The 22,098-nt window shown below is 44.1% G+C and overlaps 1 long non-coding RNA gene across 1 annotated transcript; it reads right to left on the reverse strand.

Annotated features, from left to right (window-relative positions):
* Nucleotides 1-9,459: 9,459 nt before the first annotated feature.
* LOC121846608 lies at nt 9,460-10,277 on the reverse strand. Its single transcript, XR_006083530.1, has 3 exons — nt 10,175-10,277; nt 9,717-9,831; nt 9,460-9,569 (listed from the first exon to the last, which is right to left on the reverse strand). It is a non-coding gene; the product is annotated as an uncharacterized LOC121846608 (long non-coding RNA).
* Nucleotides 10,278-22,098: the final 11,821 nt, after the last annotated feature.

Consider the following 22,098-nt stretch of genomic DNA (forward strand, 5'->3'; position numbering starts at 1 on the left):
TCTACTGCCACCTAGCGTTGTATCTAATACCTGTCTACTGCCACCTAGTATTATATCAAATACTCCTCTACTGCCACCTAGTGTTGTATCTAATACTCCTCTACTGCCACCTAGTGTTGTATCTAATATTCTACTGCCACCTAGTGTTGTGTCCAATACTCTACTGCCACCTGGTGTTGTGTCCAATACTCTACTGCCACCTGGTGTTGTGTCCAATACTCTACTGCCACCAGGTGTTGTGTCCAATACTCTACTGCCACCTAGTGTTGTGTTTAATACTCTACTGCCACCTAGTGTTGTGTCCAATACTCTACTGCCCCCTAGTGTTGTGTTTAATACTCTACTGCCACCTAGAGTTGTGTCCAATACTCTACTGCCACCTAGTGTTGTGTTTAATACTCCTCTACTGCCACCTAGTGTTGTATCTAATATTCTACTGCCACCTAGTGTTGTGTCCAATACTCTACTGCCACCTGGTGTTGTGTCCAATACTCTACTGCCACCTGGTGTTGTGTCCAATACTCTACTGCCACCAGGTGTTGTGTCCAATACTCTACTGCCACCTAGTGTTGTGTTTAATACTCTACTGCCACCTAGTGTTGTGTCCAATACTCTACTGCCCCCTAGTGTTGTGTTTAATACTCTACTGCCACCTAGAGTTGTGTCCAATACTCTACTGCCACCTAGAGTTGTGTCCAATACTCTTCTGCGAACTGATGTTGTGTCCAATACTCTACTGCCACCTAGAGTTGTATCTAATACTCCTCTACTGCCACCTAGTGTTGTGTCTAATACTCCTCTACTGCCACCTAGTGTTGTATCTAATACTCGTCTACTGCCACCTAGTGTTGTATCTAATACTCCTCTACTGCCACCTAGTGTTGTATCTAATACTCCTCTACTGCCACCTAGTGTTGTATCTAATACTCCTCTACTGCCACCTAGTGTTGTGTCTAATACTCCTCTACTGTCACGTAGTGTTGTATCTAATACTCTACTGCCACCTAGTGTTGTATCTAATAATCCTCTACTGCCACCTTGTGTTGTGTCTAATACTCTTCTGCCACCTGGTGTTGTGTCCAATACTCTACTGCCACCTAGAGTTGTATCTAATACTCTACTGCCACCTAGTGTTGTATCTAATACTCCTCTACTGCCACCTAGTGTTGTGTCTAATAGTCCTCTCCTGCCACCTAGTGTTGTATCTAATACTCTACTGCCACCTAGTGTTGTATCTAATACTCGCTACTGCCACCTAGTGTTGTATCTAATACTCCTCTACTGCCACCTAGTGTTGTATCTAATACTCCTCTACTGTCACCTAGTGTTGTGTCTAATACTCCTCTACTGCCACCTAGTGTTGTGTTTAATACTCTACTGCCACCTAGTGTTGTATCTAATACCTGTCTACTGCCACCTAGTATTATATCAAATACTCCTCTACTGCCACCTAGTGTTGAATCTAATACTCCTCTACTGCCACCTAGTGTTTTATCTAATACTCCTTTACTGCCACCTAGTGTTGTGTCTAATACTCCTCTACTGCCACCTAGTGTTGTGTTTAATACTCTACTGCCACCTAGCGTTGTATCTAATACCTGTCTACTGCCACCTAGTATTATATCAAATACTCCTCTACTGCCACCTAGTGTTGTATCTAATACTCCTCTACTGCCACCTAGTGTTGTATCTAATATTCTACTGCCACCTAGTGTTGTGTCCAATACTCTACTGCCACCTGGTGTTGTGTCCAATACTCTACTGCCACCTGGTGTTGTGTCCAATACTCTACTGCCACCAGGTGTTGTGTCCAATACTCTACTGCCACCTAGTGTTGTGTTTAATACTCTACTGCCACCTAGTGTTGTGTCCAATACTCTACTGCCCCCTAGTGTTGTGTTTAATACTCTACTGCCACCTAGAGTTGTGTCCAATACTCTACTGCCACCTAGTGTTGTGTTTAATACTCTACTGCCACCTAGAGTTGTGTCCAATACTCTTCTGCGAACTGATGTTGTGTCCAATACTCTACTGCCACCTAGAGTTGTATCTAATACTCCTCTACTGCCACCTAGTGTTGTGTCTAATACTCCTCTACTGCCACCTAGTGTTGTATCTAATACTCGTCTACTGCCACCTAGTGTTGTATCTAATACTCCTCTACTGCCACCTAGTGTTGTATCTAATACTCCTCTACTGCCACCTAGTGTTGTATCTAATACTCCTCTACTGCCACCTAGTGTTGTGTTTAATACTCTACTGCCACCTAGTGTTGCATCTAATACCTGTCTACTGCCACCTAGTGTTGTATCTAATACTCCTCTACTGCCACCTAGTGTTGTGTTTAATACTCTACTGCCACCTAGTGTTGTATCTAATACCTGTCTACTGCCACCTAGTATTATATCAAATACTCCTCTACTGCCACCTAATGTTGTATCTAATACTCCTCTACTGCCACCTAGTGTTTTATCTAATACTCCTCTACTGTCACCTAGTGTTGTATCTAATACTCCTCTACTGCCACGTAGTGTTGTATCTAATACTCTGCTGCCACCTAGTGTTGTGTCCAATACTCTACTGCCACCTAGTGTTGTATCTAATACCTGTCTACTGCCACCTAGTATTATATCAAATACTCCTCTACTGCCACCTAATGTTGTATCTAATACTCCTCTACTGCCACCTAGTGTTTTATCTAATACTCCTCTACTGTCACCTAGTGTTGTATCTAATACTCCTCTACTGCCACCTAGTGTTGTATCTAATACTCTGCTGCCACCTAGTGTTGTGTCCAATACTCTACTGCCACCTGGTGTTGTGTCCAATACTCTACTGCCACCAGGTGTTGTGTCCAATACTCTACTGCCACCTAGTGTTGTGTTTAATACTCTACTGCCACTTAGTGTTGTGACCAATACTCTACTGCCACCTGGTGTTGTGTCTAATACTCTTCTGCTGCCAACTAGTGTTGTATCTAATACTCTACTGCCACCTAGTGTTGTATCTAATACTCCTCTACTGCCACATAGTGTTGTATCTAATACTCCTCTACTGCCACCTAGTGTTGTATCTAATACTCCTCTGCTGCCACCAAGTGTTGTATCTAATACTCTACTGCCACCTAGTGTTGTGTCTAATACTCTACTGCTACCTAGTGTTGTATAGAATACTCCTCTACTGCCACCTAGTGTTGTGTCCAATACTCTACTGCCACCTAGTGTTGTGTTTAATACTCTACTGCCACCTAGTGTTGTGTCTAATACTCTACTGCTACCTAGTGTTGTATCTAATACCTGTCTACTGCCACCTAGTGTTGTATCTAATACTCCTCTGCTGCCACCAAGTGTTGTATCTAATACTCTACTGCCACCTAGTGTTGTATCTAATACCTGTCTACTGCCACCTAGTGTTGTACCTAATACTACTCACCTGCCACCTAGTGTTGTATTGAATACTCTACTGCCACCTAGTGTTGTAAATAATACTCTACTGCCATCTAGTGTTGTATCTAATACTCCTCTACTGCCACCTAGTGTTGAATCTAATACTCCTCTACTGCCACCTAGTGTTGTATCTAATACTCCTCTACTGCCACCTAGTGTGGTATCTAATACTCTACTGCCACCTAGTGTTGTGTCCAATACTCTACTGCCACCTAGTGTTGTGTCTAATACTCTACTGTCACCTAGTGTTGTATCTAATACTCTACTGTCACCTAGTGTTGTATCTAATACTCCTCTACTGTCACCTAGTGTTGTATCTAATACTCCTCTACTGCCACCTAGTGTTGTATCTAATACTCTGCTGCCACCTAGTGTTGTGTCCAATACTCTACTGCTACCTAGTGTTGTATAGAATACTCCTCTACTGCCACCTAGTGTTGTGTCCAATACTCTACTGCCACCTAGTGTTGTGTTTAATACTCTACTGCCACTTAGTGTTGTGACCAATACTCTACTGCCACCTGGTGTTGTGTCCAATACTCTACTGCCACCTAGTGTTGTGTTTAATACTCTACTGCCACCTAGTGTTGTGTCCAATACTCTACTGCCACCTGGTGTTGTGTCTAAAAGTCCTCTCCTGCCAATTAGTGTTGTATCTAATACTCTACTGCCACCTAGTGTTGTGTATAATACTCCTCTACTGCCACCAAGTGTTGTGTCCAATACTCTACTGCCACCTGGTGTTGTGTCTAAAAGTCCTCTCCTGCCAATTAGTGTTGAATCTAATACTCTACTGCCACCTGGTGTTGTGTCCAATACTCCTCTACTGCCACCTAGTGTTGTATCTAATACTCCTCTACTGTCACCTAGTGTTGTGTCTAATACTCTACAACCACCTAGTGTTGTATATAATACTCCTCCACTGCCACCTGGTGTTGTGTCCAATACTCTACTGCCACCTAGAGTTGTATCTAATACACTACTGCCACCTAGTGTTGTATCTAATACTCTACTGCCACCTAGTGTTGTATCTAATACTCGTCTACTGCCACCTAGTGTTGTGTCTAATAGTCCTCTCCTGCCACCTAGTGTTGTATCTAATACTCTACTGCCACCTAGTGTTGTGTCCAATACTCTACTGCTACCTAGTGTTGTATAGAATACTCCTCTACTGCCACCTAGTGTTGTGTCCAATACTCTACTGCCACCTAGTGTTGTGTCCAATACTCTTCTGCCACCTAGTGTTGTGTCCAATACTCTTCTGCCACCTGGTGTTGTGTCCAATACTCTACTGCCACCTAGAGTTGTATCTAATACACTACTGCCACCTAGTGTTGTATCTAATACTCTACTGCCACCTAGTGTTGTGTCCAATACTCTTCTGCCACCTAGTGTTGTGTCCAATACTCTTCTGCCACCTGGTGTTGTGTCCAATACTCTACTGCCACCTAGAGTTGTATCTAATACACTACTGCCACCTAGTGTTGTATATAATACTCTACTGCCACCTAGTGTTGTATCTAATACTCCTCTACTGCCACCTAGTGTTGTGTCTAATACTCCTCTACTGTCACGTAGTGTTGTATCTAATACTCTACTGCCACCTAGTGTTGTATCTAATAATCCTCTACTGCCACCTTGTGTTGTGTCTAATACTCTTCTGCCACATGGTGTTGTGTCCAATACTCTACTGCCACCTAGAGTTGTATCTAATACTCTACTGCCACCTAGTGTTGTATCTAATACTCCTCTACTGCCACCTAGTGTTGTGTCTAATAGTCCTCTCCTGCCACCTAGTGTTGTATCTAATACTCTACTGCCACCTAGTGTTGTATCTAATACTCGCTACTGCCACCTAGTGTTGTATCTAATACTCCTCTACTGCCACCTAGTGTTGTATCTAATACTCCTCTACTGTCACCTAGTGTTGTGTCTAATACTCCTCTACTGCCACCTAGTGTTGTGTTTAATACTCTACTGCCACCTAGTGTTGTATCTAATACCTGTCTACTGCCACCTAGTATTATATCAAATAATCCTCTACTGCCACCTAGTGTTGAATCTAATACTCCTCTACTGCCACCTAGTGTTTTATCTAATACTCCTTTACTGCCAACTAGTGTTGTGTCTAATACTCCTCTACTGCCACCTAGTGTTGTGTTTAATACTCTACTAGCACCTAGCGTTGTATCTAATACCTGTCTACTGCCACCTAGTATTATATCAAATACTCCTCTACTGCCACCTAGTGTTGTATCTAATACTCCTCTACTGCCACCTAGTGTTGTATCTAATATTCTACTGCCACCTAGTGTTGTGTCCAATACTCTACTGCCACCTGGTGTTGTGTCCAATACTCTACTGCCACCTGGTGTTGTGTCCAATACTCTACTGCCACCAGGTGTTGTGTCCAATACTCTACTGCCACCTAGTGTTGTGTTTAATACTCTACTGCCACCTAGTGTTGTGTCCAATACTCTACTGCCCCCTAGTGTTGTGTTTAATACTCTACTGCCACCTAGAGTTGTGTCCAATACTCTACTGCCACCTAGTGTTGTGTTTAATACTCTACTGCCACCTAGAGTTGTGTCCAATACTCTTCTGCGAACTGATGTTGTGTCCAATACTCTACTGCCACCTAGAGTTGTATCTAATACTCCTCTACTGCCACCTAGTGTTGTGTCTAATACTCCTCTACTGCCACCTAGTGTTGTATCTAATACTCGCTACTGCCACCTAGTGTTGTATCTAATACTCCTCTACTGCCACCTAGTGTTGTATCTAATACTCCTCTACTGCCACCTAGTGTTGTATCTAATACTCCTCTACTGCCACCTAGTGTTGTGTTTAATACTCTACTGCCACCTAGTGTTGCATCTAATACCTGTGTACTGCCACCTAGTGTTGTATCTAATACTCCTCTACTGCCACCTAGTGTTGTGTTTAATACTCTACTGCCACCTAGTGTTGTATCTAATACCTGTCTACTGCCACCTAGTATTATATCAAATACTCCTCTACTGCCACCTAATGTTGTATCTAATACTCCTCTACTGCCACCTAGTGTTTTATCTAATACTCCTCTACTGTCACCTAGTGTTGTATCTAATACTCCTCTACTGCCACCTAGTGTTGTATCTAATACTCTGCTGCCACCTAGTGTTGTGTCCAATACTCTACTGCTACCTAGTGTTGTATAGAATACTCCTCTACTGCTACCTAGTGTTGTGTCCAATACTCTACTGCCACCTAGTGTTGTGTTTAATACTCTACTGCCACTTAGTGTTGTGACCAATACTCTACTGCCACCTGGTGTTGTGTCCAATACTCTACTGCCACCTAGTGTTGTGTTTAATACTCTACTGCCACCTAGTGTTGTGTCCAATACTCTACTGCCACCTGGTGTTGTGTCTAAAAGTCCTCTCCTGCCAATTAGTGTTGTATCTAATACTCTACTGCCACCTAGTGTTGTGTATAATACTCCTCTACTGCCACCAAGTGTTGTGTCCAATACTCTACTGCCACCTAGTGTTGTGTTTAATACTTTACTGCCACCTAGTGTTGTGTCCAATACTCTACTGCCACCTGGTGTTGTGTCTAATAGTCCTCTCCTGCCAATTAGTGTTGTATCTAATACTCTACTGCCACCTGGTGTTGTGTCCAATACTCCTCTACTATCACCTAGTGTTGTATATAATACTCCTCCACTGCCACCTGGTGTTGTGTCCAATAGTCTACTGCCACCTAGAGTTGTATCTAATACACTACTGCCACCTAGTGTTGTATCTAATACTCTACTGCCACCTAGTGTTGTATCTAATACTCTACTGCCACCTTGTGTTGTATCAAATATTGTAATGCTTCCTAGTGCTGAGGAAAATGGTGGCTGTTTAACAGGCTCCTGACCAATTGTGCTTCTGCATTATTGGGAATGGCCCACTTCTAAGCATTTCACTGTTATTCTACATTTGTTCTTTACGAAGCACGTGACAAATAACATTGGATTTGATTAGATTAGATTTGCTCCTGTTCCGTTTGCCATTGCAGCCACCTTGGTATAGCTGTCTTCTGTAGACTGTTTCATTATAGACCAGCTCATCACCCTAGTACAAAATAAATAAAAAACGAATGAAAATGGCGAGATTAAATTATAAATAACTTTTTTTGCCTAAAGCCTTACTCAACTTCTTATTTATCCCTCCCTAGAGAGGCTGCACTGGTGCAATATGTCCTTGTGGGAAGAAGAGAGACCGCACTGGTGCAATATGTCCTTGTAAGAAGAGAGGCCTCAGTGGTAGCTTTTGTGGGAGAAAGGGAACATTCTCATTATCGACCTACGTGGAAGTATCTGTGGTGTTTGGTGATGTTTTGCCATCTTTGTAGGTGTCCATCCGCCATAAGAAGTAGTGCCTGAGGGGAATGTAGGTACACCTTTGTGTTCACCGAGGTTCGTGGAGACTTTTGTAACAACAAAAGGAGAACCTAGATTGCATGCTGCATCCCTTCCCCTGAATGTATATACTGGAGTTTTGGTAGGGGAGAGTAGGGTAAGTAAAAATGTTTGCCTTGGGGTAAGTTGAGCCAATGGCCACCATACCCAATAGAAATTATCATTACATTTAGTCAATTTTATGTGTAATATGCATAGTATTTTTGCAATGTGTCATGCACATGAACTCAAAATATTATAATAATATTTTATTGTTACAGAGCAGACACGCACCGTGGATACAAATGTTTAACAAGCAGGGGTCTCGCCCCCTTGAGGTTCTTGAGAGAGCAACCAAGGAAGTGAGAGAAGAGAAGAAGTCCATTTGAGAAGCAGCACAAGGGATGAAAACATAAACCTTAGGAGATTGAAGAGGTGGTACATTGACAAAAAAAGAAAACAGACATGTCCCTGTATGGTAGAGTAGCAGACCTGGTTCAGTCTGCTTTCCAACAAACCCTTGGGGGACAAATTCACCTTTCAGCAGGATAATAACCTAAAACACAAGGCCAAATAAACACTGGAGTTGCTTACCAAGACAACATTGAATGTTCCTGAGTGGCCTAGTTACAGATTTGAAATAGACTTGAAAATAGACTTGAAAATAGACTTGAAAATAGACTTGAAAATAGACTTGAAAATCTATGGCAAGACTTGAAATTTCACTTTCAATAAATTTGCTAAACTTTCTATAAACATGTTTTCACTTTATCATTATGGGGTATTGTGTGTAGATGGGTGAGGGAAAAAAGATACATTTAATCCATGTTGAAGTCAGCCTGTAATACAACAAAATGTGGAATAAGTCAAGGGGTATGAATACTTTCTGAAGGCCCTGTATCTGATGACATGGAGTCTGAGCTTCATAAACATATCAAGAATCTCACGGAGCAGTTTCATGGGCTAAGTAGCCTCAAATACAGAGAACGTATCTATGAATTGGCACATCAAAACAACAACCCTGTCCCAGACATCTGGTGAAGAAATGGACGTATCATGTGACGTATCATGTGACGTATCATGTGACGTATCATGTGACGTATCATGTGACATTGAACAGAGCGATCTATATCTGAATGTAAGCATGCAATACAAAATATACCACACCCACATTCCTTGATTTAATAGCATCACCCACTGTCACCACCTACTTACCCTAAGACAGCTCAACTTACCCCGTCCTCATGCCCAATTTACCCCATACCTGAGACCACCTTTTTTTGGATGAGCTATGTTTTCAAACCTGTTATGTTTACATTCATTCAGATTATTTCCAGGGATACACAACATCCTGAAATATATGTAGATATCTTTGTTAGAAAGAAAACTATATTTCCCTTGACGTAGTGATGCTGTATGTAAAAAAACATGTCTCAACTTACCCCACTCTCCCTTACTGTGTGGGGGTGGAGGACATGGATTTGATCCAGTACAGACACAGCAGCAGTAGAAGGCCTAACTAACCGTCACACTGTGTAGGCCTTCCTCTCTGAATCTGATAAGCACCATCTGACACAGGGAGGGGAAACATGCCACAGCACCACCCATGCTGCAACACTTCACGTCCTGTCTGTCTTCAGGGCTGTTGTAAAGATCAGTTATTCTGCTGAAGTTTCCCTTTGATGTTACTCCGGCTATTTGGGTGAGAAAATAAAACAAGTCTGTTAAAGGTGAGTGATACAGAAATGGACACATAGTTTTTTTGGATACATCATCCTCATGTTTATTTTTGTATTTTTTTAAATAAAGTGATTGGGGTATTTAGCAAAGAATAATGATACCTGTAGGATAGTGAACCGTGCAGTCTTATCAGGGGGATGTCAAACATCAGGAATCAGGTAGGATTCAGGTACAAAATGGTGGTACTTATTTACAGGTGCCGAAGGTGAGTAAAAGCTGGATACAAAATATAAAAGTTACATATGTGTCATTTAGCAGATGCTTTTATCCAAAGCGACTCACAGTCATGCGTACATTTTACATACAGGTGATTGCAGGAATCAAACCCGCAAGAGCCGTGCTCAACCCACTGAGCGACAGTGGATGTTTATAAACAACACTGACATTTCTAAATAATAAAACAGATAACTAAATGGCCAATTAGGTGAAGCTATTGGCTTCTAAAGCAGAGCGCCTTGAAACGTAGACACTGGGAGTAGAGCCGTTTAATATAACAAATAACATGGACCCATACAACACAGGAGTAGCTTCTAGACATGAACAACAGAAACTATCCTACCTGGGGAAGGAACCTAAGGGAGTGCCAGATAAAGGGGAGGTAATGAGTGAGGTAATGGAGAGTCCAGGTGAGCCTCATGATGATTCCCAGGACCGGTGGATAGTAAACCTGCGACGTTCGAACGCCCGAGAGGGGAGGAGTGGGAGTAGACGTGACACACCTATACTGTAACTTTGCCAATGTTAATCATTCCTCACACAGTTGAGTTGAAGAGAGCCGTGGTGCAACATGTCACTCCAGCCTAGTCTCTCCTGAAAATGAGCACTAAGCTACCTGAACAGGGTAAAAACTCAACCCCTCACACTGGGATCATCTAAAATGCACCTTTAAAAAAGTATTTCATCAAAACATTAAAACATTATCAGACAAAAAGTCTGGATTTGCCTCCATCCCGGACGATTTTCAGAAAGGGAACACATTCTGGCCATTCTGATTGGTCCCGGAAACCGATGGGTGTATGTAGTGATCGTAGAGCAGCGGAATTCAACTCAGGGTGAGTCGTCAGGCAAGAGTAGGCCTCCAGGCCAGGAGTACAAAAAAACTCAACTCGATGTTACAAGTTCGTCTCGACCTGTGATATTTTATTTAAGAAATGCAATGCATTTTAAGGCTTTTAGCGGCATGATTATGATTACACACGCTGCCAAATGACTCACACAAACTTACAGAAACTAACAAACATGAGGAAGACAAAGGAAGAGTTCATCTATGGACATGAGAAAGGTGTGTGTGTGTGTGTGTGTGTGTGTGTGTGTGTGTGCGTGTGCACGTGCACGTGCATGTGCACGTGTGTATGAGTTTGAATGTGTGTAGTGTGTGTGTGTGTGTGTGTGTGTGTGTGTGTGTGTGTGTGCGTGCGTGCGCATGTGTGTATATGTGTGAGTGTGTTTTGAGTGTTTGAGGAAGATCGAGTATTGATTGATAGTTCAGGTCCTTTGTGACTGGAGCCTCTAGATTGAAAACAGGAAAGAGTAGGGTCTCCTCACGGCTAAGGGCAGTTCTTAAGCACGACGCAACGTGGAGTGCCTGGATACAGCCCTTAGCCGTGGTATATATGGCCATATACCACAAACCCCAGAGGGCCTTATTGCTATTAGAAACTGGTTACCAACATAATTAGAGCAGTAAAAAGTAATGTTTTGTCATACCTGTGGTATATGGTCTCATATACCACGGCTTTCAACCAATCAGCATTCAGGGCTCCAACCACCCAGTTTATAATATGGATTACGTAGCACAGGAGGTTGGTGGCACCTTAATTGGTGAGGACGGGCTCGTGGTAATGGCTGGAGCGTAAAAAGCAGAATGGTATCAAATACATCAAACACATGGTTTCCATGGTTTCCATATGTCACATGGTTTCCATGGTTTCCATATGTTTGATACCATTCCATTTACTTAGTTCCAGACATTATTATGAGCCGTCCTCCCCTCAGCAGCCTCCACTGTCATGTAGTTATGGGTTGTATATTACGTCATGGCCTGGATGCCTGCCAATGTGTTTAATGAACTCTAATGACTGAGCTCTGATCAGCTAAACTCATGCTAATTGTCTGGTAAAAAAAAACTGTTTCTCATAACCGTCTTGGCTCTGTCAGGTTGTGGGGCGGCAGGTATCCTAGTGGTTAGAGCGTTGGAATAGTAACCGAGAGGTTGCAAGATCGAATCCCCCGAGCTGGCAAGGTAAAAATATGTCGTACTGCCCCTGAACAAGGCAGTTAACCCACTGTTCCTAGGCCGTCATTGAAAATAAGAATTTGTTCTTAACTGACTTATAATAAAAAAGGTTGTTGGTTACACTGGTGTTTGTCTCCCTCTTCTGGTAGTCAGCAGTATGTTCCAGACATGACTCCTCAACTACAGTTCATCAGGGTCACAAGTTGCATGTCAATATCAGTGATCTGACTGTTTCTCCACACTGTTTCACTTCACTGTTTCACCACACTGTTTCACTGTTTCTCCACACTGTTTCACTGTTTCACCACACTGTTTCACTGTTTCACCACACTGTTTCACTGTTTCACCACACTGTTTCACTGTTTCACCACACTGTTTCACTGTTTCACCACACTGTTTCACTGTTTCACTGTTTCACTGTTTCACCACACTGTTTCACTGTTTCACCACACTGTTTCACTGTTTCACCACACTGTTTCACTGTTTCTCCACACTGTTTCACTGTTTCACCACACTGTTTCACTGTTTCTCCACACTGTTTCACTGTTTCTCCACACTGTTTCACTTCACTGTTTCACTTCACTGTTTCACCACACTGTTTCACTGTTTCACCACACTGTTTCTCCACACTGTTTCACTTCACTGTTTCACTTCACTGTTTCACCACACTGTTTCACTGTTTCACCACACTGTTTCACTGTTTCACCACACTGTTTCACTGTTTCACCACACTGTTTCACTGTTTCACCACACTGTTTCACTGTTTCACCACACTGTTTCACTGTTTCTCCACACTGTTTCACTGTTTCTCCACACTGTTTCACTGTTTCACCACACTGTTTCACTGTTTCACCACACTGTTTCACTGTTTCACCACACTGTTTCACTGTTTCACCACACTGTTTCACTGTTTCACCACACTGTTTCACTGTTTCACCACACTGTTTCACTGTTTCTCCACACTGTTTCACTGTTTCACCACACTGTTTCACTGTTTCACCACACTGTTTCACTGTTTCTCCACACTGTTTCACTTCACTGTTTCACTTCACTGTTTCCCACACTGTTTTCACTGTTTCACCACACTGTTTCTCCACACTGTTTCACTGTTTCACCACACTGTTTCTCCACACTGTTTCACTGTTTCTCTACACTGTTTCTCCACACTGTTTCTCCACACTGTTTCTCCACACTGTTTCTCCACACTGTTTCTCCACACTGTTTCTCCACACTGTTTCACCACACTGTTTCTCCACACTGTTTCTCCACACTGTTTCTCCACACTGTTTCACTGTTTCTCCACACTGTTTCTCCACACTGTTTCTCCACACTGTTTCTCCACACTGTTTCACTGTTTCTCCACACTGTTTCTCCACACTGTTTCACTGTTTCTCCACAGTGTTTCTCCACACTGTTTCTCCACACTGTTTCACTGTTTCTCCACAGTGTTTCTCCACACTGTTTCACCACACTGTTTCTCCACACTGTTTCTCCACACTGTTTCTCCACACTGTTTCTCCACACTGTTTCTCCACACTGTTTCACCACACTGTTTCTCCACACTGTTTCACCACACTGTTTCTCCACACTGTTTCTCCACACTGTTTCACCACACTGTTTCTCCACACTGTTTCACTGTTTCTCCACACTGTTTCACCACACTGTTTCTCCACACTGTTTCTCCACACTGTTTCACCACACTGTTTCTCCACACTGTTTCACCACACTGTTTCTCCACACTGTTTCTCCACACTGTTTCTCCACACTGTTTCTCCACACTGTTTCTCCACACTGTTTCTCCACACTGTTTCTCCACATTGTTTCTCCACACTGTTTCACTGTTTCTCCACACTGTTTCTCCACACTGTTTCACTGTTTCTCCACAGTGTTTCTCCACACTGTTTCTCCACACTGTTTCACTGTTTCTCCACAGTGTTTCTCCACAGTGTTTCTCCACAGTGTTTCTCCACACTGTTTCTCCACACTGTTTCTCCACACTGTTTCACTGTTTCTCCACACTGTTTCTCCACACTGTTTCTCCACACTGTTTCTCCACACTGTTTCTCTACACTGTTTCTCCACACTGTTTCTCCACACTGTTTCACTGTTTCTCCACACTGTTTCTCCACACTGTTTCACTGTTTCTCCACACTGTTTCTCCACACTGTTTCTCCACACTGTTTCACTGTTTCTCCATACCTTTTCTGTAATGTGTTTATTGCAGTAGATGCCAGCACAGTATTACTGTTAGATAGTAAACATGTGTATGACAAATCAGGTGTGTTTGTTTGTGTGTGTGTGTGTGCATGTGTGTGTGTGTGTGTGTGAGCGTTCTCGTGCGTGTGTGTCACTAACTCAGTTGTCAGTCATGATATAATCTTGGTCAGTGTTGTCTGTTTGGGGTGACTGTAACATGGTTAGTGTTGTCTGGTTGGGGAGACTGTAACATGGTCAGTGTTGTCTGGTTGGGGAGACTGTAACGTGGTCAGTGTTGTCTGGTTGGGAGACTGTAACGTGGTCAGTGTTGTCTGGTTGGGGAGACTGTAACGTGGTCAGTGTTGTCTGGTTGGGGAGACTGTAACGTGGTCAGTGTTGTCTGGTTGGGGAGACTGTAACGTGGTCAGTGTTGTCTGGTTGGGGAGACTGTAACGTGGTCAGTGTTGTCTGGTTGGGGAGACTGTAATGTGGTTAGTGTTGTCTGGTTGGGGAGACTGTAATGTGGTTAGTGTTGTCTGGTTGGGGAGACTGTAATGTGGTTAGTGTTGTCTGGTTGAGGAGACTGTAACGTGGTCAGTGTTGTCTGGTTGGGGAGACTGTAACATAGTAGGTAACGTAGGTAATGGTGATGATGCAGAATGTGTTGTGGGCTGTTAGGTGATGATGCAGAATGTGTTGTGGGCTGTTAGGTGATGATGCAGAATGTGTTGTGGGCTGTTAGGTGATGATGCAGAATGTGTTGTGGGCTGTTAGGTGATGATGCAGAATGTGTTGTGGGCTGTTAGGTGATGATGCAGAATGTGTTGTGGGCTGTTAGGTGATGATACAGAATGTGTTGTGGGCTGTTAGGTGATGATGCAGAATGTGTTGTGGGCTGTTAGGTGATGATGCAGAATGTGTTGTGGGTTGTTAGGTGATGATGCAGAATGTGTTGTGGGCTGTTAGGTGATGATGCAGAATGTGTTGTGGGCTGTTAGGTGATGATGCAGAATGTGTTGTGGGCTGTTAGGTGATGATGCAGTATGTGTTGTGGGCTGTTAGGTGATGATGCAGAATGTGTTGTGGGTTGTTAGGTGATGATGCAGAATGTGTTGTGGGCTGTTAGGTGATGATGCAGAATGTGTTGTGGGCTGTTAGGTGATGATGCAGAATGTGTTGTGGGCTGTTAGGTGATGATGCAGAATGTGTTGTGGGCTGTTAGGTGATGATGCAGAATGTGTTGTGGGCTGTTAGGTGATGATGCAGAATGTGTTGTGGGCTGTTAGGTGATGATGCAGAATGTGTTGTGGGCTGTTAGGTGATGATGCAGAATGTGTTGTGGGCTGTTAGGTGATGATGCAGTATGTGTTGTGGGCTGTTAGGTGATGATGCAGAATGTGTAGTTAGCTCTCTATTACCCAGGGGGTGGTATACCCACCTTACAGACCGACCCCATTTTGGGTTCTCAGCTGATGGTACGGACCACAGCTGGCTCCAGGTAAACTATTATCCCTACGCTCTAAACGCAAATGCACCTCAATTGCGATGAGGTTTTGGAAACATTTGGAACTGAACTTGGTCACATTTTATTTGGATAGTCTGTGTAGTCCATCTGGAGATGCTCTACAACAAACTATCTGTTGATAAACAACTGCTTCGGTTACTTTTAGGGTTAGGGTTAAGGATAGGGTTAGGATAATGGTTAAGGTTAGGATTAGGGCTAGGGTTAGTAGATACTTAGTTGAAATGTTACTGATAGTCTGTAGAGCATCTGTAGATTGACTATCCAAACAATGTGGTACCTTTAACTTTCATCTAAATGAGAAATACAAAAGACACACTTACTGAGCACAGTTAGCACCGTTTAGCACATTTAGCACAGATAGCACAGTTAGCACAGTTTAGCACAGTTAGCAAAAAGTTCCCCACAGGTGACAGAGCTTCGTGAATAGGCGGTATAATGTTTAACCTTACCGTCTATTGATTGGGCTAGTCTACAGTGCTATGTGTTGTAGAAGGCAACATCACCTCTGCCACGCTGACTATCAACACGGAAGCCCCTCAGGGGTGTGTGCTTAGTACCCTCCTGTAATCCCTGTTCACCCACGACTGTGTGGCCATGCACGACCCCAACACCATCATCAAGTTTGGTGATGACACAAACGCGTTAGGACCGATCACCAATGACTATGAGGCTGCCTATAGGGAGGAGGTCAGAGACTTGGCAGTGTGGTGCCAAGACAACAACCTCGCCCTCAACGTCAGCAAGACAAAGGAGCTGATCGTGGACAACAGGAAAGGGAGGGGTGAGCACGCCCCCATCCACATCGACAAGGCTGTAGTGGAGCGGGTCGAGAGCATAGCAGGATTTCTTATAAGCGTCTGGGTTAGAATCCCACTCCTTGAAAGAGGCAGCTCTACCCTTTAGCTCCGCGCGGATGTTGTCTTACGTACGGTCACTTTGGGGACGACGTCATCAACGCACTTATTGATGAAGCCAGTGACTGATGTGGTGTACTCCTCAATGCCATCAGAATAATCCCGGAACATGTTCCAGTCTGTGATAGCAAAACAGTCCTGTAGCTTAGCATCTGGTCATCGGACCACTTCTTCATTGACCGAGTCACTGGTGCTTCCTGCTTCAGTTTTTGCTTGTAAGCGGGAATCAGGAGGATGGGATTATGGTCAGATTTGCCAAATGGAGGGCGAGGGAGAGCTTTGTACGCGTCTCTGTGTGTGAAGTAAAGGTGGCCTAACTTTTTTTCCCCCTCTGGTTGCACATTTAACATGCTGATAGAAATTAGGTAAAACAGATTTAAGTTTCCCTGCATTAAAGTCCCCGGCCACTAGGAGTGCCGCCTCTGGATGAGGGTTTTCCTGTTTGCTTATGACCTTATACAGCTTATTGAGTGCAGTCTTTGTACCAGCATCAGTTTATGGTGGTAAATAGACAGCTACGAAAAATATAGATGAAAACTCTTGGTAAATAGTGTGGTCTACAGCGTATCATGAGATACTCTACCTAAAAAGAGAGCAAAACCGTGGACTTCCTTAATATCAGATTCGTGCACCAGCTGTTGGTTACAAATATACACAGACCACCAGCCCTTGTCTTACCGGAGGCAGCTGTTCTATCTTGCCGATGCAACGTAAACCCTGCCAGCTGTATGTTATCCGTGTCGTCGTTCAGCCACGACTCAGTGAAACATAAGATATTACAGTTTTTAATGTCCCGTTGGTAGGATCTTTGTGATCGTAGCTTGTCTATTATGTTATCCAATGATTGTACGTTGGCAAATAGGACTGATGGTAGTGGCAGATTACACATTCGCCGTCAGATCCTTACAAGACACCACGACCTACGGCTCCGATATCTCTGTCTCTTTCTCATGCGAATGGCGGTGATTTGGGCCTTGTCGGGTGTCTGAAGTAAATCCTTTGCGTCCAACTCGTTAAAGAAAAATCTTCGTCCAGTATGAGGTGAGTAGTCGCTGTCCTGATATCCAGAATCTCTTTTCGGTCACAATAGATGGTGGCAGAAAAAGTATTGTCACCGCTGTTGAAGGAAGAGGACCAAAGTGCAGCGTGGTGAGCGTACATATTATTTCATTTAGAAAAGACGCCGAACAAAACAATAAACACTACAAAACAAACCGTGAAGCTAAAGGCTGTGTGCCATAAACAAAGACAACTTCCCACTAAGAAAGGAGGGAAAAAGGGCTACCTAAGTATGGTTCCCAATCAGAGACAACGATAGACAGCTGTCCCTGATTGAGAACCATACCCGGCCAAAACATAGAAATACAAAATCATAGATAACAAAACATAGAATGCCCACTTCAAATCACACCCTGACCAAACCAAAATAGAGACATTAAAAGGCTCTCTAAGGTCAGGGCGTGACAAGTATGTACAAAATAAGTTACAAATAACGTGAAGAAACACACACAATAGCACAATTGGTTAGGAGTCCGTAAAACGTCAGACATCTCCTCTGGTGCCATTCTGTTTGTTGTAAAGCATGTGACAAATAAGATTTGATTCGATTTTAGATTTGATCATTTGTTTGAGTTGTGTTACAGTTAGACCACAATCATTCACCCAATGATTCAGTCCCAAATGGCACCCTATTCCCTATATAGTGCACTACTTTAGACCAGGGCCCTATATACTGCACTACTTTAGACCAGAGCCTATTTATTTTATTCAATCTTTATGTAACCGGGGTGTCATGCTGAGACCATGGTCTCTTTTGCAGATTACATCAATAGGGCTCCCGAGTGCCGCAGCGATAGAAGGCACTTCATCTCAGTGCTAGTAGGCATCACTGCAGACCCTATTTCGATTCCAGGCTGCATCACCTATCGCCCAAAAACATCTCACTGCATCCAATGGCTTCAATACAGAGGCAGCTGCATTCATACTATACATTCATATAGGCAATATCGACATAGCCCATAACCATAATGGATGTTACTGAATGATTTGTTTTCTGATATTTAACTATACATTCATATAGGCAATATCGACATAGCCCATAACCATAATGGATGTTACTGAATTATTTGTTTTCTGATATTTAACTATGCGGTGATGGCTTCCGGCGCCGACAGAGATGGCCGCCACGCTTCGCGTTCCTAGGAAACTATGCAGTTTTTTGTTTTTTACGTGTTATTTCTTACATTAGTACCCCAGGTCATCTTAGGTTTCTTTACATACAGCCGAGAAGAACTACTGAATATAAGATCAGCGTCAACTCACCATCAGTACGACCAAGAATATGTTTTTCGCGATGCGGATCCGGTGTTCTGCCTCACAACCAGTGTAACCGAGTGGATCACATGCAGCGACCAAAAAAAAAAAACGACTCAGAAAAAGAGGGAAACGAAGCGGTCTTCTGGTCAGACTCCGGAGACGGGCACATCGTGCACCACTCCCTAGCATTCTTCTTGCCAATGTCCAGTCTCTTGACAACAAGGTTGATGAAATCCGAGCAAGGGTAGCATTCCAGAGGGACATCAGAGACTGTAACGTTCTTTGCTTCACGGAAACATGGCTAACTGGAGAGACGCAATCCGAAGCGGTGCAGCCAGCGGGTTTCTCCACGCATCGCGCCGACAGAAACAAACATCTTTCTGGTAAGAAGAGGGGCGGGGCGTATGTCTTATGGCCAACGTGACATGGTGTGATGAAAGAAACATACAGGAACTCAAATCCTTCTGTTCACCTGATTTAGAATTCCTCACAATCAAATGTAGACCGCATTATCTACCAAGAGAATTCTCTTCGATTATAATCACAGCCGTATATATCCCCCCCCAAGCAGACACATCGATGGCTCTGCATTCATTGTAGCTGGGGATTTTAACAAGGCTAATCTGAAAACAAGACTCCTAAATTTTATCAGCATATCGATTGCGCAACCAGGGTGGAAAGACCCTGGATCATTGTTACTCTAATTTCCGCGACGCATATAAGGCCCTGCCCCGCCCCCTTTCGGAAAAGCTGACCACGACTCCATTTGTTGATCCCTGCCTACAGACAGAAACTAAAACAAGAAGCTCCCACGCTGAGGTCTGTCCAACGCTGGTCCGACCAAGCTGACTCCACACTCCAAGACTGCTTCCACCACGTGGACTGGGAGATGTTTCGTATTGCGTCAGACAACAACATTGTGAATACGCTGATACGGTGTGCGGGAGTTCCATTAGAACGTGCGTTGAAGATGTCGTTCCCATAGCAACGATTAAAACATTCCCTAACCAGAAACCGTGGATTGATGGCAGCATTCGTGTGAAACTGAAGGCACGAACCACTGCTTTTAATCAGGGCAAGGTGTCTGGTAACATGACTGAATACAAACAGTGCGTATTCCCTCCCCGCAAGGCTATCAAACAAGCTAGCGCCAGTACAGAGACAAAGTAGAATCTCAATTCAACGGCTCCAGACACAAGAGGTATGTGGCAGGGGTCTACAGTCAATCACGGACTACAGGAAGAAACCCAGCCCAGTCACGGGACCAGGATGTCTTGCTCCCAGGCAGACTAAATAACTTTTTTGCCGCTTTGAGGACAATACAGTGCCACTGACACGGCCTGCAAGCGGAAACATCGGTCTCTCCTTCACTACCCAGCGAAGTGAGTAAGACATTTAAACGTGTTAACCCTCGCAAGGCTGCAGGCCCAGGCGGCATCCCCAGCCGCCCTCAGAGCATCGCAGACCAGCTGGCGGTGTGTTTACGGACATATTCAATCAATCCCTATACCAGTCTGCTGTTCCCACATGCTTCAAGGGCCACCATTGTTCCTGTTCCCAAGAAAGCTAAGGTAACTGAGCTAAACGACTACCGCCCAGTAGCACTCACATCCGTCATCATGAAGTGCTTTGAGAGACTGATCAGAGGACCATATCACCTCCCACCCTACCTGACACCCTTGACCCACTCCAGATTTGCTTACCGCCCAAATAGGTCCACAGGCAGATGCAATCTCAACCACACTGCACACTGCCCTAACCCATCTCTGGACAAGAGGAATACCTATGTGAGAATGCTGTTCATCGACTACAGCTCGGCATTCAACACCATAGTACCCTCCAAGCTCGTCATCAAGCTCGAGACCCTGGGTCTCGACCCCGCCCTGTGCAACTGGGTACTGGACTTCCTGACGGGCCGCCCCCCAGGTGGTGAGGGTAGGCAACAACATCTCCTCCCCGCTGATCCTCAACACTGGGGCCCCACAAGGGTGCGTTCTGAGCCCCTCTCCTGTACTCCCTGTTCACCCACGACTGCGTGGCCATGCACGCCTCCAACTCAATCATCAAGTTTGCGGACGACACAACAGTGGTAGGCTTGATTACCAACAACGACGAGACGGCCTACAGGGAGGAGGTGAGGGCCCTCGGAGTGTGGTGTCAGGAAAATAACCTCACACTCAACGTCAACAAAACTAAGGAGATGATTGTGGACTTCAGGAAACAGCAGAGGGAACACCCCCCCCCCATCCACATCGATGGAACAGTAGTGGAGAGGGTAGCAAGTTTTAAGTTCCTCGGCATACACATCACAGACAAACTGAATTGGTCCACTCACACAGACAGCATCGTGAGGAAGGCGCAGCAGCGCCTCTTCAACCTCAGGAGGCTGAAGAAATTCGGCTTGTCACCAAAAGCACTCACAAACTTCTACAGATGCACAATCGAGAGCATCCTGGCGGGCTGTATCACCGCCTGGTATGGCAACTGCACCGCCCTCAACCGTAAGGCTCTCCAGAGGGTAGTGAGGTCTGCACAACGCATCACCGGGGGCAAACTACCTGCCCTCCAGGACACCTACACCACCCGATGCTACAGGAAGGCCATAAAGATCATCAAGGACATCAACCACCCGAGCCACTGCCTGTTCACCCCGCTGCCATCCAGAAGGCGAGGTCAGTACAGGTGCATCAAAGCTGGGACCGAGAGACTGAAAAAACAGCTTCTATCTCAAGGCCATCAGACTGTTAAACAGCCACCACTAACATTGAGTGGCTACTGCCAACACACTGTCAATGACACTGACTCTACTCCAGCCACTTTAATCATGGGAATTGATGGGAAATGATGTAAATATATCACTAGCCACTTTAAACAATGCTACCTTATATAATGTTACTTACCCTACATTGTTCATCTCATATGCATACGTTGATACTGTACTCTATATCATCGACTGCATCCTTATGTAATACATGTATCACTAGCCACTTTAACTATGCCACTTGGTTTACATACTTATCTCATATGTATATACTGTACTCGATATCATCTACTGTATCTTGCCTATGCTGCTCTGTACCATCACTCATTCATATATCCTTATGTACATATTCTTTATCCCCTTACACTGTGTATGACAGTAGTTTTTTTTTGGAATTGTTAGTTAGATTACTTGCTCGTTATTACTGCATTGTCGGAACTAGAAGCACAAGCATTTCGCTACACTCGCATTAACATCTGCTAACCATGTGTATGTGACAAATAAAATTTGATTTGATTTGATTTGATTTGATTTG

Source organism: Oncorhynchus tshawytscha, linkage group LG05, assembly GCF_018296145.1.
Source record: "Oncorhynchus tshawytscha isolate Ot180627B linkage group LG05, Otsh_v2.0, whole genome shotgun sequence".
Lineage (NCBI taxonomy): Eukaryota > Metazoa > Chordata > Actinopteri > Salmoniformes > Salmonidae > Oncorhynchus > Oncorhynchus tshawytscha.